Raw genomic sequence first — 17,513 nt, 5'->3', positions numbered from 1 at the left:
ATGTATTTTCACACGCAGAAGGTGACTTTTTTTGTTTCAGATAGCCTTCAAAGACAGGCTACTTAAAGGACGCAGGCCTTGCTGTATCATCTATGTGTTGTTTTCTTTTTAGTGACTAGATTTCTAACCGGTTTCAATCTTCTTGTTACTCACTGTTTATTACATTTTAAACTTTTGTATGAGGTCAGTTTTTAGTTCTGTTTGTCTATAACAGGGGTCCCCAAACTAAGGCCCGGGGGCCGGATGCGGCCCATCGAAGCTATTTATCCGGCGCCCACGGCACAAGGGCAGAAGAGGGTTGGACTAAATGACCCAAGGGGTCTCTTCTTCTCTTACAACCCTTATTATTATTATTATATTGTATGACACAGCAAACAAGATAGATATGCTGGATTTCGTATCACAAAATCACATTATTATTATTATTAACGTTGAGGCTGGGTGGCCATCTGTCAGGGGTGCTTTGCTTGTTCTTTTGGTGCACAAAGGCAGAAGGGGATTGGACTCAATGGCCCAAAGGGTCTCTTCCAACACTCTTTTTTATTATTGTTGTTGTTGTTGTTATTTATTATTATTATTGCTCGGTGGCCAACTATAGTCCAGCCCTCCAATGGTCCGAAAGATCATGAACCAGCCCCCTGTTTAAAAAGTTTGGGGACCCCTGGTCTATAATGTAGTAAGATGGATGTTAGATGGGAAAGGTGGGGATAATAATATTTATAATAATCATTATTATGACAAACATAATAAAATAATAATATTTATAGTAATCATTATTATGAATGGTATGTGTGAAAGCAACAGGGAGGTAGTGGTGACAGAAATAATTTATCAACAGTTAGAAGATATTATTATTATTATTATTATTATTATTATTATTATTATTATTACTACTACTACTACTACTGTTATTTCTGTCACCACTATCACCCTTTTACTCACACACAAACCTTCCCAATAGAAATGGGCCCAAGTATCTCTATGGTTTTGTAGTCTGTAGTAGTCTGACTATGTAGTTGGACACAGGGTGATGCCAAGTCACTTCCAAGAGTCAGAAAGAAAAGCCATTGAAATCCATTGTCAGCCAATAGCAGAGCACCTAATGAACCAACCTGGACACAGTATATTATTTGAGGACACAGAAATGCTGGACCTCTCTAAAAACTACCATGTCAGACTACACAGAGAAACCATTGAAATCCACAAGAAGTGGACAGTTTCAGCAGAAAGGAGGAAATCATGAAAATGAACAAAATCTGGCTACCAGTAATTTTTTTTAAAAAAAAATCTCTAATAGCTGAGAGGCTATTCAGTGCTAATTAAGGTGGCCCATTGCAACATTTACACTTGCCTCAAACAGACAGGAGTTCTTTCTCCCATCCTGGACATTTCACAGATATATAAACCCCATTTGCCTCATTACCTCTGAGGATGCCTGCCATAGATGCAGGTGTAATATCAGGAGAGAATGCTTCTGCAACATGGCCATGCAGCCTGGAAAACTCACAGCAACCCAATAGGCTCTTTTGTTGGCCTTCTGAAGCAATGTTCTTTACACTTTGTTTCAGTAGTTGCCCCAAAGCACTTGAAACAACCTGTTCCTAAGGATCAGACAAAATTCTGAGGCTATATTTCAGAGGCAGAAACTGGCAAAACCACCTCTAACAAATATTCCCATTGAAAACCCCATGAAACTGGTTAGAAATCTAGCCACTAAAAAGAAAACAACACATAGATACAGCAAGGCCATGAGTATGAGTATGCTTTAATGTATTATATGTTTTATGATTTTATGTTTCTATGTTTTAAATGTATTTATGTGATTGTATTTACTGTGTATTGCTGGACTTGGTCCCCATGTGAGCCACCCGGAGTCCCTTTGGGGAAATGGGGTGGGGTATAAGAATAAAGTTGTTGTTGTTGTTGTTGTTACTATTATTATTAGTTGGAAGGTCACTTCAAGGCACACAGTGGCCTCTTCCACAAAGTTGAATAAAATCCCACATTTTCTGCTTTGAACTGCAATATTTGGAAGTGTGGACTCAGATAACCCTGTTCAAAGCAGATATTGTGGGGTTTTGTGTTGTTATATGTTTTCCGGGCTGTATGGACATGTTCCAGAAGTATTCTCTCCTGACGTTTTGCCCACATCTATGGCAGGCATCTTCAGAGGTTGTGAGGTATGGAAAAACTAAGCAAGGAAAGTTTATATATATCTGTGGAAAGTCCAGGGTGAGGGAAGAACTCTTGTCAGTTGGAGGCCAGTGTGAATGTTGTAGTGAATCACCTTGATTAGCATTGAATAGCTTCATCTCCTGGCTACTTCCTGCCTTGATATTCTGGGATATATGGCTGTGTGGAAAGGCCCAGTGAGTGTATAATAGGTTCAGATACAACCCTGCTTTCCTAGGTTCTGCATTCCTTCAGCAAAACTTAGAGAAGTTGCTTTTGAGGAGTCAACCCCTAGACCACTCACAAAATGGCAAAAGAGGGGTTTGCCACAGTTACTTTTTTTTGGGGGGGGGGGACTCCCAACAAAAGAGTCTCACATAAAGAGTTTTCTGGAGCTTTGGAAATCTAATGGCAAGAAAATGCTGAGATTTCTGCCTTCCCCTTTCCTTCTTTCCGCCTTTTCCCACAAGTTTGCCTCCTTTGCTTGAGTCATTCCAAAACAGCCAGGCCTTTAAACAAGTTAAATAAATATAGATAAATTCCATCACATCCTGGAAGCTCTGAGAATGGAGGGATGAGGGTGCCACAGTTCAGAAGCCTACATAACATCAGGATGCAAGTTTATTTCCAGCCGCAATTGCAGGCTGTACCCAGTGGTGTTTGTTTTGCTCTCCGTTCCCCTGTTCAGAAGGGTTCACCTCACTTTCTGAAAAAATGTGGCTTCTTGTGGAAACAAGGATTGATAAGAAAGTTTCAGTGGACACACCTTTTCCCCATGACAACTCTTTCAAGAGAGAATTTCCCTTCTTAGGGATAGATTTCTCTCCCACGTTCCAGAAGCATTCTCTCATGACGTTTCACCCACAGCTATGGCAGCCATCCTCAGAGATAGTCAGGTCTATTGGAAACTAGGCAACTGGGGTTTATATATCTGTGGAAGGTCCCAGGTTGGGAGAAGGAACTCTTGTCTGTTGGAGGCAAGTGTGAGTGTTGCAATTGGACACCTCGATTAGCACTGAATAGTCTTGCAGCTTCAAAGGTTGGCTGCTCCCAGCAGAACTCTTGTCTGCTTGTGGCAAGTGTGAATGTTGCAATTGACCACCTTGATTAGCATCGAATAGTCTTGTAGCTCCAAAGCTTGGCTGCTTCCTGCCTGGGGGAATCCTTTGTGGGGAGGTGATTAGCTGGCCCTGATTGTTTCATGCCTGGGATTCCTCTGATTTCTGAGTGTTGTTCTTTATTCACTGTCCTGATTTTTAGGGGTTTTTTTTAATACTGGTTGTCGGATTTTGTTCATTTTCATGGTTTCCTCCTTTCTGTTGAAATGGTCCACATGCTTTTTGTCCACAAGGCCAGCTGTCACCTCCCAGCAAAGGATTCCCCCAGGCAGTAAACAGCCAAGCTTTGAAGCTACAAGACTATTCGATGCTAATCAAGGTGGGAGGTGATAGCTGGCCCTGTGGACAATTTCAACAAAAAGCATGTGGACCATTTCAACAGAAAGGAGGAAATTATGAAAATGACTGCATGGAGCTGCGTTAGCTTCCTTCCAGAGCAGTACCTATTGATCTACTCATATTTGCATGTTTTCGAACTGCTAAAGATGGCAGAAGCTGGGGCTGACAGCGGGAGCTCACCCCGCTCCCAGGGATTCGAACCGCCAACCTCCCAAATCTGAAATTGCCCACCTCAGTGGTTGAGATCATAACACCTAAGACCCCCCAACAAAGGATCCCCCCAGGCAGGAAGCAGCCAGGCGGTGAAGGTGCAAGGCTTTTCAATACTAATCAAGGTGATTAATTGCAACTTGCACACTTTCAGGGAGACAAGAGTGATTTCTCTCACCCTGGATATTCCACAGATATATAAACCTCACTTACCTAGTTTCCAACAGACCTCACAACCTCTGAAGATGCTGCCATAGATGCAGGCGAAACGTCAGGAGAGAATGCGTCTGGAACATGGCCCTACAGCCTGGGAAACCTCAGAACGACCCAGACATTCCGGCCATCAAAGCCTTCGACAACACATCAAAACATTTTTCTCAAGCGTTTAAGCTACATAACATATAATTGTGTACAGATTCCTAAGATCTGCCTGGGATATGGAAATATATCAACAGTGGAAAGAATAATTCATCTAGAGCCCGATTCATGTTGAGAGAGAAGAGTATAAGAACTTACAGAAGTAGAAAGAAGTGTAGCAAATGAATGGTTTGTAATTTCTCAACCCCTTCTTTTGGATCTCTGTTCAGAAGGAATTACTAGAGATATGGGTTTTTCAGGCATCGGCCACTAGGTGGTGCTGCAGGCACGTGGATTTGGTTCAAAGCTTAGCTGAAGTCTTCACCAGGCAAGACTTTTCAAGAAAGTGTCTTTATTGAACATTAGCCGCTTCAAAATAAAACATTCCTGTAATGGGCACACATTCTGGAAATAGCTTAAAGCCCAAATTAATTGGCAAAGGCGGCGGAATTAGCGGAGGCGCGGGAAATATTGCAAAAAAATTACTATATATTTCTTAATATAGCAAATTGTTTTCTTGCAAAATTGATATTTTCTGCTGCCCGTGAAAACCCGTGCGCATTAATATTTAGGCGCCGTTCTTCCAAACGGATGGGAAGAAAGGACTCCCATACCAAATGAGCGAGGGAGACCGAGAATGAATAACAACATGGATTTCTAACATAATTATTAGAGTCACATTTGATGTTTCCGAAGGCCTTCATGGTCGGAATAACTGGGCTGCTATGCGTATATGGCCATGCTCCAGAAGCATTCTCTCCTGACGTTTCTCCCCATCTATGACAGGCATCCTCAGAGGTTGTGAGGTCTGTTGGAAGCTAGACAAGTGAGGTTTATATATCTGTGGAATGTCCAGGGGGGGAGAAAGAACTCTTGTCTATTTGAGGCAAGTGTGAATATTGCAATTAGTCACCTTGATTAGCATTGAAAAACCTTGCAACTTCAATGCATGGCTGCTTCCTGCCTGGGGAATCCTTTGTTGGGAGGTGTTAGCTGGCCCTGATTGTTTATTGTCTGGAATTCCCCTGTCTTCTGGGTGTTGTTCTTTATTTACTGTCCTGATTTTAGAGTTTTTTAAAAAATATCGGTAGCCAGGTTTTGTATATTTTCATGGTTTCCTCCTTTCTGTTGAAATTGTCCACATGTTTGTGGATTGCAATGGCTTCTCTGACATGGTGGTTGTTCGAGTGATCCAGCATTTCTATGTTCTCAGATAATTTGCTGTATCCAGGTTGGTTCATCAGGTGCTCTGTTGTGTCTGACTTCTCTAGTTGAGTTAGTCTGCAGTGACTTTCATGCTCCTTGATTCGTGTTTGGGTGCTGAAAATGAACAAAATCTGGCTGCCAGTATTTTTTTAAAAAACTCTAAAATCAGGACAGTAAATAAAAAACAACATTCAAAAACAGGGGAATTCCTGACGAGAAACAATCAAGACCAGCTAACACCTCCCAACAAAGGATTCCCGCAGGCAGGAAGCAGCCAAGATATTTTCGATTTCGATTCTATCGTTTCTATCCTGTCATATAATGCAGCTAGAACTACATTACATGGTCAGTGTAGAGCTATATCTGGCAGTTCAACACACTGCACTATTTGGCAATATAGATACTAGATCCAATCCATACTGGGTGTAAACTAGTCCTTCTCCCTAGGACTTACTTCCGAGTAGGCACACCTAGGATCGCACTCTTTTCTTTGTCCTTTCAGAGCTGTTTCCCGAATTTCATTTTACCTCGGAATATCAAGGCAGGAAATCCCACATTTTCTGCTTTGAACTGGAATCCATGGCAGTGTGGACTCAGATAATCCAGTTCAAAGCAAATATTGTGGGATTTCCTGCCTTGATATTTTGGGTTATATGGCTGTGTGGAAAGGCCCCAAAATGTGACTGGGGTCCCTTCCACACAGTTGAATAAAATCCCACATTATCCGATTTGAACTGAAACATATGGCAGTGTAGATTCAGATAACCCAGTTCAAAGCAGATATTGTGGGATTTTCTGCCTTGATGGTCTGGGTTATATGGCTGTGTGGAAGGGCCCTCGGTTGCTGTGAGTTTTCCGGGCTGTCTGGCCATGTTCCAGAAGCATTCTGTCCTGACGTTTGACCCACATGTGAGGTTGTGAGGTTTGTTGGAAACTAGGCAAGTGGGGTTTATATATCTATGGAAGGTCCAGAGTGGGAGGAAGAACCCTTCTCTGTTGGAGGCAAGTGTGAATGGTGCAATTAGCCACCATTAGCATTGAATAGCCTTGAAGCTTCAAGTCATGGCTGCTTACTGCCTGGGGGAATCCTTTGTTGAGAAGTGTTTGCTGGCCCTGATTGGTTCATGTCTGGAATTTCTCTGTTTTCTGAGTGGTGCTCTTTATTTACTGTCCTGATTTTAGAGTTTCAAAACCAAGGAACATGAAAGACACTGCAGACTAATTCAAACAGAGAAGTCAGCAATATCAGTCAGAGCACTTGATGAACCAACCTGGACACAGCATGTTATTTGAGAACACAGAAATCCACAAGCATGGGGACAACTTCAACAGAAAGGAGGAAACCATGAAAATGAACAAAATCTGGCTACCAGTATTTTTAAAAACTCTAAAATCAGGACAGTAAATAAAGAATAACACTCAAAAACAGGGGAAACCCAGACAAGAAGTTATCAGGGTCAGCTAATGGCACCCAACAAAGGATTCCCTCAGCCAAGAAGCAGCCAGGCTATGAATCTGCAAGGCTAATCAAGGTGGCCAATTGCAACATTCGCACTCGCCTCAAACAGACAAGAGTTTTTTCTCCTAACCTGGACTTTCCAGAGATATATAAACCCCACTTGCCTAGTTTCCAGCAGACCTCACAACCTCTGAGGATGCCTGACACAGATGTGGGTGAAAAGTCAGGAGGGAATACTTCTGGAACATGAAAGTACAGCCTAGAAAAATCATAGCAACCCTGTGATTCTGTCCATGAAAGCCTTCGAAAATTTTTGATGCTGTTTTAATCATTGTTGTTGCTTTAAAATAAAATTATTATTATTATTATTATTATTATTATTATTATTATTATTATTATTATTATTTAGCCCATCCGAAAAAAATTAATTTTTCGTGTCTTGGTTTTAGGCCTTTTCCTGGGGTTCTTTGGGGCACTGATTCAGAAAATCACATCGGATAGACCACATCAACTCTAGTTTCTTAGATATGGTGATCATCATGGTTTTCTATGGCGACTGGTAGATAGCATATCTAAAAAGCTAGAGCTGATAGGATGCCACTTTTGGAACCAGCAGGTCAAATAGAGCCAGAAACAGAGCTAAAAGTTTGGGGCACCAAAATGTGTGTTGGCCAGTGTTATTGCTGTTAATGGAAATGATCAACCTGTCCTAGTAGTTCCACTCTGAGGCCTTTTCTAGGCCCCTTCCACACAGCTGAATGAAATCCCACATTATCTGCTTTGAATTGGGATATATGGCAGTGTGGACTCAGATAACCCAGTTAGAAGCAGATATTGTAGATTTTCTGCCTTATTTTGGGTTATATGGCTGTGTGGAAGAACCCTCATTCCACACTGCCATATATCCCAGTTCAAAGCAGATATTGTGGATTTTCTGCCTTGACATTTGGGGTTATATGGCTGTGTGGAAGGACCCTGAGTCCACACTGCCATATATTCCAGTTCAAAGCAGATATTGTGGATTTTCTGCCTTGATATTTGGGGTTATATGGCTGTGTGGAAGGACCCTGAGTCCACACTGCCATATATTTCAGTTTAAAGCAGATATTGTGGATTTTCTGCCTTGATACTTGGGGTTATATGGCTGTGTGGAAGGACCCTGAGTCCACACTGCCATATATTCCAGTTCAAAGCAGATATTGTGGATTTTCTGCCTTGATATTTGGGGTTATATGGCTGTGTGGAAAGACCCTGAGTCCACACTGCCATATATTTCAGTTTAAAGCAGATATTGTGGATTTTCTGCCTTGATATTTTGGTTATATGGCTGTGTGGAAGGACCCTGAGTCTACACTGCCATATATTCCAGTTCAAAGCAGATATTGTGGGGCTTTCTGCCTTGATATTCTGGATTATGTGGCTGTGGGGAAGGGTTCTCTGCTTCCCAAAATGCCTGCAGCTCCAGACTAGCTGGAGAAGGAAGAAACAATTCAGAAACCGCTTTCTGAAGCCAAGACTTGGAGCCTCGTTTGGGGCTCCTAGTAACTCGCCCCCACAATCTGATTTCCCAAAAGGTTACCAAACCCAACCGTGTGCTAGAATCGCAGGCCACGCCAATCTCTCTCTTCCTGTTGCCGGGGAGAGATCTCTCCCGCGAGTTACAGTGGGTTTAATCCTCCCTGGAGAGGCTAATCCTGCGGGAAACTGGGACTATTTAATTCCTTCCCATTTCCGAGGACCCACGCGAGCTTAGCCTCCAGTTTGGCCCCCCTGAAACCTTCCCGCGAGAAGCCACGCGTCCAATTTTCACCCTTGGAGACCTTTCCACCGACAAAGACGCCTTGGAAAAAAAAAAGAAGCCGAAATCGACTCGCTTTGAGTATCTTCCCTTGCCTTTGAGCTATTGGATTGGCCTGCACCCCTCCAAGGTTTCCACCCGCGCAGAAAACCTCTCCCGTGGACTCTGTGGGCACAATCCTGATTCGCGCAAATCTAGGGCGCATAAAAGTCTGAGAAAGAAGCCTAAGGATTGCGCTGGGATCCCTTCTTCAGCCTTTAAGGAAAGAAAGAGGAGGAGGGTCAGCTTGCTAGAGTTGGAAAGAGAGAGAAAGAGGGAGCTCACTTGATCGACGGGTCTCACAAACCTAGGCAAGGATTGCGTGACTCCAGAAATATCAATCCCTTCCGAGAAGACTTATGCGCGCTTTCGTCTTGCTTTGGGAAGCGAGTTTCCAGCCCTCCTTCAATAAAACCAGCCCTTCCCATTCCCCTTTTTTCTGTTTTCTGTGGAAATCCGCCTGAAAGAGGAATCGGTCTGGGTTGTTGCGAGTTTTCCGGGATATATGACCACCACATTCCAGAAGGATTCTCTCCTGACTTTTCGCCTACATCTATGGCAGCCATCCTCAAAGATTGTGAGGTATGGTGGAAACTAGGCAAGTAGGGTTTATATATTGTGAAAGGTCCAGGGCGGGAGAAAGAACTCTTGTCTCTTTGAGGCAAATGTTGCAATTGACCACCTTGATTAGCACTGAATAGCCTTGCAGCCTCAAAGCTTGGCTGCTTACTAACTGTGGGAATCCTTTGTTGGGAGGTGTTATCTGGCCCTGATTGATTCATTGTCTGGAATTCTTCTGTTTTCAGAGCGTTGCTCTTTATTTACTGTCCTAGTTTTAGAGCTTTTTAATACCAGATTGTGTTCATTTTCATGGTTTCTTCCTTTCTGTTGAAATTGTCCACATGCTTGTGGATTTCTATAGCTTCTCTGTGTAGTCTGACATGGTGGTTGTTAGGGTGGGCCAGCATTTCTGTGTTCTCAAATAATATGCAGTGTCCAGGTTGGTTCATCCAGTGCTCTGCTATGGTTGACTTCTCTCGTTGGATTAGTCTGCAGTGCCTTTTACGTTCCTTGATTCGTGTCTGCATTTGGTGGTCCCAATGTAGACCTGTCCAGAGCTGCATGGAATACGGTAGACTCCTGCAGAGGTGAGAGGATCTCTCTTCTCCTTTGCTGAACGTAGCATGTGTTGGAAAGAAGGAAACCATGAACATGAACAAAACCTGGCTACCAGTAGAGTAGAGTCTCACTTATCCAAGCTTAACGGGCTGGCAGAATCTTGGATAAGCAAATATCTTGGATAATAAGAAGGAATTAAGAAAAAGCCTATTAAACATCAAATTAGGTAATGATTTTACAAATTAAGCACCAAAACATCGTGTTATACAACAAATTTGACAGAAAGAGTAGTTCAATACACAGTAATGTTATGTTGTAATTACTGTATTTATGAATTTAGCACCAAAATATCATGATATATTAAAAACATTGACTACAAAAATGCCTTGGATAATCCAGAACCTTGGATGAGCGAGTCTTGGATAAGTGAGACTCTACTGTATTTAAAAACTCTAAAATCAGGACAGGAAATAAAAAAACACGCAGAAAACAGAGCAATTCCAGACATGAAATAATCAATGACAGCTAATGCCTCCCAACGAAGGATTCCCCAAGCAGTAAGCAGCCAGACCTTGAAGCTGAAAAGCTATTCAGTGCTAATCAAGGTGGCCAAGCGCAACAATCACACTTTCCTCAAACAGCCAAGAGTTCTTTCTCCCAACCTGGCCATTCCAAAGATATATAAACCCTAGTTGCCTATATTCCAACAGACCTCACAACCTCTGAGGATGCCTGCCATAGATGCAGGCGAAACGTCGGGAGAGAATGCTTCTGGAACGTAGCTATGCAGCCGGAAAACTCACAACAACCCAGTGAACAACAGAAGGGATGGGTCTCTTCGAAACCGCGAGTGAAGGAGAAGCAAACCAGAAGAGGAAAAAAGTTTCACACTTCCCAAGGAGGAAAGAGGAAAAGTGGGGGGAAACCCTCTTGGGTTTAAGAGCAGGGCATCCATACTGTCCTATAACGCAGTTCAATCCGTTGTTGCTGCTTGGGCTAAAAGACAGCAAATCCCGAGACAGAGAGAGATCACTTGGGCAAGCTGAGAAAGAACTCCTTCACCATAGACAGACACTCGGTGGCGCAATGGGTTAGACCCTTGTGTCGGTAGGGCTGCTGACGGAAAGGTCGGAGGTTCGAATCCACTCAGGTCAATTATCTCACACCAGAAGCTACTTGCAGTTTCCTTGATTCGTGTTTGGGCAATGCGTTTGGTGGTCCCTATGTAGACTTATCCACAGCGGCACGGAATACGGTTGACTCCTGCAGAAGTGAGAGGATCCCTTTTGTCCTTTGCTGAACGTAGAATGTGTTGGAACAAAACCTGGCTACCTATATATATATATATATATTAAAAAAAACTCTGAAATCAGGACATTAAATAAAAAAACAACACTCATAAAACAGGCATTCCAGACGTGAATCAATCAGGGCCAGGTAACACCTCCCAACAAAGGATTCCCCCAGGCAGTAAGCAGCCAGACTTTGAACATGAAAGGCTATTCAATGCTAATCAAGGCGGCCAATTGCAACATTCATACTTTCCTCAAACAGACAAGAGGAAACACACTTAAAGACACACACATAAAGGGCAAAATCATAACCTAATTTGATGTTTAATAGGCTTTTCCTTAATCCCTCCTTATTATCCAAGATATTTGCTTACCCAAGGTTCTGCCGGCCCGCTTAGCTTGGATAAGTGAGACTCTACTGTACCACTTAAGTAAAGGTAAAGGTTTTCCCCTGACATTAAGTCCAGTCGTGACCGACTCTGGGGGTTGGTGTTCATCTCCATTTCTAAGCTGAAGAGCCGTAGACACCTCCAAGGTCATGTGGCCGGCATGACTGCATAGAGCGCCGTTACCTTCCCGCCCGAGCAGTACCTATTGATCTACTCACATTTGCATGTTTTCGAACTGCTAGGTTAGCAGGAGTTGGGGCTAACAGCGGGCGCTCATTCCGCTCCCGGGATTTGAACCTGGGACCTTTTGGTCCGCAAGTTCAGCAGCTCAGCGCTTTAACACACTGTGCCACCAGGGGCAAAAAAACAAACAAAACCGTGGGACACTCTGGAAGGGATTAATTAAATAAATTATTTTATTTCCAATATCCAAAACTCTTCTTTTTGTTTTATATAGCGCGATAAAATATGTGAATGTGGCTTGACATTGAAGAAGTTGGTGGTGGCGACGGCCGACAGGAAGCTCTGGCGTGGCTGAAGGAATAAACAACAAATAAAATACTACAATAAAACGCCAATCCATGGGTGGATTGTAGCCGAAGGAAATTGAATTCGGATCTGGCTTTGGTTTCGGGTGGGGGGATTTAACGTCCTCCGACACAGGAAGGAAGAAAGGAGGCCTTGCTTAGAAAAATAAGCAAGCCGTGGCGCGATACTGACGCGCGTTGGACCTCTTTGTTCCCCGAAAGATGGGGAGATTTCAGCCCAAATTGGGCCCTATGGAGCCTGCTTCCCAAAGCCCCCCTTTCCCCCTTCTTTTGGGGATATTTCCACCTGCCTGGGCGTGTGGACGTCGGCTTTCTCTTCGGCTAATCCTGCCATAGACTTGAACTCGCTCCTTTAATAGAGGCAGCGGCGCTGGGGAAGGGGCCAAAGGTCTCCCGTTTTCTCCGTAAGGCCCCCCGTTAAATTAAAATACCGCATTTAACCAGGCATGGGGCGCGTGGCAGGAGATTGGAAAGCTCATCCTGAGGATCAAAATAACCCAAGATATTAAATCCAGGAAACGGAGTGAATAAAGTAGCCCCTAGCTTGAAACGAGCACACGCACCTCAAGAACTGTTGCCTCCTTGGGCAGATATATATATCATTGGAAAGCATTGTAAACACACTCTCACTCTCAATCTAGCAATTGTTTTAGCCGCTTATAAACATATAGCTGTGCTTTTGGAGGTGCCAATGCGCATGAGAGCGAAAGTGCTATACTCTTTCCGTCTGTATATGTAGGACTGTTGAGTTTATGACCAAATAACATCTCCAGCCATATGTGTCAATATGTGTCTATGGAGGAAAATGTTATGAATCCAGCCACAGTGTTCTCAATTCCTCATTCTCTTGACTATAACCTCTCTCTATAACTAATACTTTTCTCCCATTTGATGCTGAGGAAAGAGGGTCGGATCCTAACAGGATATTTCGACTTCTTCGGGTGTGACAACTCGATTATATTTAAGCTCCCCAAGGCTGGATCTACACTGCCAAATCATGCATTATATGGTCAATGTATAGACCCATCGTTCTACAGTTTGGACAGGGTGGGTCAAAAAGTTTTGCCTCTTGTGTCACAAAAACGTTGAGAATGAACACGTCACAGCAGGAGTTGCTACAGATCGTAACTGTCCTCTACACAAAAATACATTCAGCATAGTAAAGTAAAGGTAAAGGTTTTCCCCTGACGTTAAGTCCAGTCTTCACCGACTCTGGGGGTTGGTGCTCATCTCCATTTCTAAGCCGAAGAGCCGGCGTTGTCCCTAGACACCTCCAAGGTCATGTCATCAATTTGTACACATTTGAACCTTCGTTTAACCCAGGCATTTGGGACAAATTTTGCTTTCCTGACCCATGTCTTAACGTCAATCAAGTCATTGCATCTGAAACTACGTTGGTTGTCTTTCAGGGGTCCAAACAGGTCAAAGAAGGGGTCAGATTATCAACATGCTTCAAGCGATTGTGGATTTCCTTAGGTGAACAATTCTTTGGCCAGATCAGAGCGAGGGAGGCATTACTTTTTGACCTACTCTCGCCGAGCGAGTGTGGATTTCCTTAAGTGCACCTTCTTTGGCTCTTTCTTTTAGCTTGAGATTCATGATTCCAATCAGTGAATTGGAAGAAGAAAATACTATATCGGAAGAGTAAAGTGACCTCTACTATATCACATATAGATAGTCCTATAGCTGTGAAAGAAGTGAAAGTTAGAGCGATGGAGGCATTACTTTTTGATCCACCCCCGTCAAGCATGAATTTCCTTAATTCAACCTTTTTTTGGCCAGACATTCAATGACGGACTCTTTCTTTTAGCTTCAGATTCATGATTCCAATCAGTCAAAAAAGCCTATATCAGTAGAGTAAGGTGACCTCTAGGAGCCTCCGATGGCTCAGTGTGTTAAAGCACTGAGCTGCTGAACTTGCAGACCGAAAGGTCCCACGTTCAAATCCAGGGAGCGGAGTGAGCGCCCGCTGTTAGCTCCAGCTTCTGCCAACCTAGCAGTTCGAAAACATGCAAATGGTACCGCTCAATAGGTACCGCTCCGGCGGGAAGGTAACGGCGTTCCTTGCAGTCATGCCAGCCACATGACCTTGGAGGTGTCTATGGACAACGCCGGCTCTTTGGCTTAGAAATGGAGATGAGCACCAACCCCCAGAGTCGGACACGACTGGACTTAACGTCAGGGGAAACCTTTACCTTTACCTAAGGTGATCTCTAACATATCTTGCATAGATGGTCCAGTAGATGTGAAAGAAATAAAAGTTAGAGCGATGGAGGCATGACTTTTTGACCCACTCTAGTCCAGCGGTGATGGCTTTCCTTAGGTGCACAGCCTTTTTGGCCAGACATTCAATGACGAATTCTTTAGTTTAGCTTCGGATTCATGGTTCCAATCAGTCAATTGGAAGAAAGAAAGACTATATCAGTAAAGTGATCTCTAACATATCATGCATAGATGGTCCAGTAGATGTGAAAGAAGTCAAAGTGGAGGCATGACTTTTTGACCCTTTTTGACGAACTGCTAGGTGCTTTGCTTTGCTTTGAATGCGATTTCCTGCTTCTTAGCAGGGGGTTGGACTGGATGGCCCATGTGGTCTCTTCCAACTCTACTATTCTATGATTCTATGATTCTATGACCCACCTCTGTATTATTTGGAATCAATTTTGTTATATTCATTATATGAAAGGGAAAGGGCCGGAAAGAGTAAAAAATACAAAGGGAGAGAGATTCGTGACCATACAGCCCTAAAAACTCACAGCAACCCAGAGTTGGATTGTTTTGAACCAGGACAAGCCCTGTTTTGAACCAGGACAGAGATGTGTCTCGCAGCACCTTCCCAAAAACAAACCACAGCCAATAGACGAGAAAGACGCCAGATCTTTCCTTTTCCTTTCTTCTTTTCTTTTCTTTTTTTTAATCATTAATGGTAAACGTGAAAAATACCTGCTGGTGCTTCACTTGAGACGAGTGGTAATTGGTAAAAATAGGAGGCTGATGAATAGATAATAGATCCTTAACTGCCAATAAACAGTAAGCAGCAGGCGGCCCCGAGGAGGGGTGGGATGGTCACGATTCGGCGGCGGGAGCCAATGGGAGGGCGAGGACGCGGCCCTTAAAAAATCCGGCGGGCGAGAAGGAAAACGCGGATAAGGACTCCAAGGCCGGAACCGGGGAAGGGTCGCCCATCTGGCCTCAGCTTGGTCTGCATCTGAGCTCCGAAAGGGAGAGAGAGGAAGCCCAGGAGGGACCCAAACAGCCACTCGCCTCTTGCTCAAGTTATGTGTTTACTTCCGGGTTGGAAGAGAAGAGAAACAGGTTGGCTGAGGAAACTCCCCAAAGCCACTCTTGGAAGTGACTTGGCGTCACCTTGAAAGGCATCCAAACAGACCTCAGAGAGGGACTCCGCGATTGGGTTGCTGTGAGTTTCCCGGGCTGTATGGTCATGTTCCAGAAGCATTCTCTCCTGACGTTTCGCCTGCATCTATGGCAGGCATCCTCAGAGGTTGGGAGGTCTGTTGGAAACTAGAAAAGTGGGGTTTATATATCTGTGGAATGTTCAGGGTGGGAGAAAGAACTCTTGTCTGTTGGAAGCAAGTGTGAATGATGCACTTGTCCATATTTGCATTGAAAAGCCTTGCAGCTTCAAAGCCTGGCTGCCTTCTGCCTGGTGGAATCCTTTGTTAGGAGATATTAGCTGGCCCCGAGTGTTTCTTGTCTGGAATTCCCCTGTTTTTGAGTGTTGTTTTGTTACTATCCTGCTTTTAAGAGTTTTTTTTAATACTGGCAGCCAGATTTTGTTCATTTTCATGGCTTCCTCTTTTCTGTTGAAATTGTTCACGTCCTTGTGGATTTCAGTGGCTTCTCTGTGTAGCCTGACACGGTGGTTGTAAGAGTGGCCTTGCAGCTTCAAAGCCTGGCTGCTTCCTGCCTGGTGGAATCCTTTGTTGGGAGGTGTTAACTGGCCCTGATTGTTTCCTGTCTGGAATTCCACTGTTTTCAGGGTGTAATTTTTTATTTGCTATCCTGCTTTTAAGAGTTTTTTTTAAATACAGGTAGCCAAATTTTGTTCATTTTCATGGATTCCTCCTTTCTGTTGAAATTGTCCACATGCTTGTGGATTTCAATAGCTTCTCTGTTTAAGGCAAATGTTGCAGTTGATCACCTTGATTAGCATTGAATAGCCTTGCAGCTTCATACCTGTGGGAATCCTTTGTTGGGAGGTGTCATCTGGCCCTGATTGTTTCCTGTCTGGGATTCCCCTGCTTTTCAGAGTGTTATTCTATGTTTACTGTCCTGATTTTAGAGTTTTTAAAATACTGGTAGCCAGATTGTGTTCATATTCATGATTTCCTCCTTTCTGTTGGGATATCCCACATGCTTGTGGATTTCAGTGGCTTCTCAGTGTAGTCTGACATGGTAATTGTTAGAGTGGTCCATCATTTCTGTGTTTTCGAATGATATTCTGTGTCTAGGTTGGTTCATCAAGTGCTCTGCTATGGCTGACTTCTTTGGTTGGATTAGTCTGCAGTGCCTTTCAAGTTCCTTGATTCATGCCTGGGCATTGCTGCGTTTGGTGGCCCTTATGTAGACTTGTCAATGTCCACAAATGCATGGCTGACTGTGGATTTCAGTGGCTTCTCAGTGTAGCGTGACTCTTGGAAGTGACTTGGCGTCACCCTGAAAGGCATCCAAACTGACCTCAGAGGGGGATTCGGGGGATTACCTGCCTCATCACACTAGAGCATGAATCCACTTTAAATCCGGTTTCTGCCTCCTGCAGAATTCTCGGGTTTGTAGTCTGGTGAGGCCCACTGTCTGTCTGAGATGTTTAAAGCCCCCTGCCTAAAGTGGATTTAAAGTGGATCCAAGCTCTAGTATGATCTCTATGGCAAGGAGGCATCTCCACCAGCTTCTTCTCTAAACCCAGACTTCTCCTCCAGTCTTGGCCATCACACACACCCCGAGGGATGTTTCCCCTCTTTCCCTCCCCCTCCATAGCACCAGCCCTGCCCAGCAGTTCCTCACCTGACTCCTCTCCGAAGCTGCGCCGAAGCGTCTCCGTCTCGGCTCCGCTTTCCTTCGGACGAAGAAGAGTCCGTTCCAGTTCCGGGCTGGGAATCCACCCGTCCAGGATCGCGGGGGCCAGAAGTTTTCGCCTCTGACGCACTTGAAAGCGCCTTTCTGCTTCTCCCTCGCTCTCTCTCGCTCTCTCTCTCTCTCTCTCTCTTTCTCTTTCCTTCCTTCCCTCCTCCTCCTCCGCCCCCCTCCAGGCGAGTAATAGCGACCAATCATCAAGCCATTTACCAGGCTTCAGAGGAAGCTGTTTATGTGATCCTCCTGCACTAATTAGGCTCATGAACTAACAAATCGTTCGCACCACTTCGTCCTCCTCTGCTTCTTTCTCCTCTTGTGCCATGGATCAAGGCTGGACTTAAGCTGAGGAAGAGACAGAAGGGACCGGAGGAGG

The 17,513-nt window shown here is 44.1% G+C and overlaps 1 long non-coding RNA gene across 2 annotated transcripts in view; it reads right to left on the bottom strand.

Moving 5' to 3' along the window:
• LOC134297629 (uncharacterized) overlaps nt 1–17,255 on the bottom strand; it is a 61,068-nt gene extending 43,813 nt beyond the window's left edge. The window contains exon 1 of one of the 2 annotated variants that reach the window (XR_010004440.1): nt 17,072–17,255. This is a non-coding gene — a long non-coding RNA (uncharacterized LOC134297629). The remainder of the gene's footprint in view (nt 1–17,071) is intronic. The other variant, XR_010004439.1, reaches the window with a different exon arrangement.
• Between the last annotated feature and the right edge of the window lie 258 nt (nt 17,256–17,513).

Source organism: Anolis carolinensis, chromosome 3 (assembly GCF_035594765.1).
Source record: "Anolis carolinensis isolate JA03-04 chromosome 3, rAnoCar3.1.pri, whole genome shotgun sequence".
Taxonomy (NCBI): Eukaryota; Metazoa; Chordata; class Lepidosauria; order Squamata; family Dactyloidae; genus Anolis; species Anolis carolinensis.
Note: the sequence above shows the minus strand (reverse complement) of the source record. Positions and strands in the feature narration are given on the sequence as shown.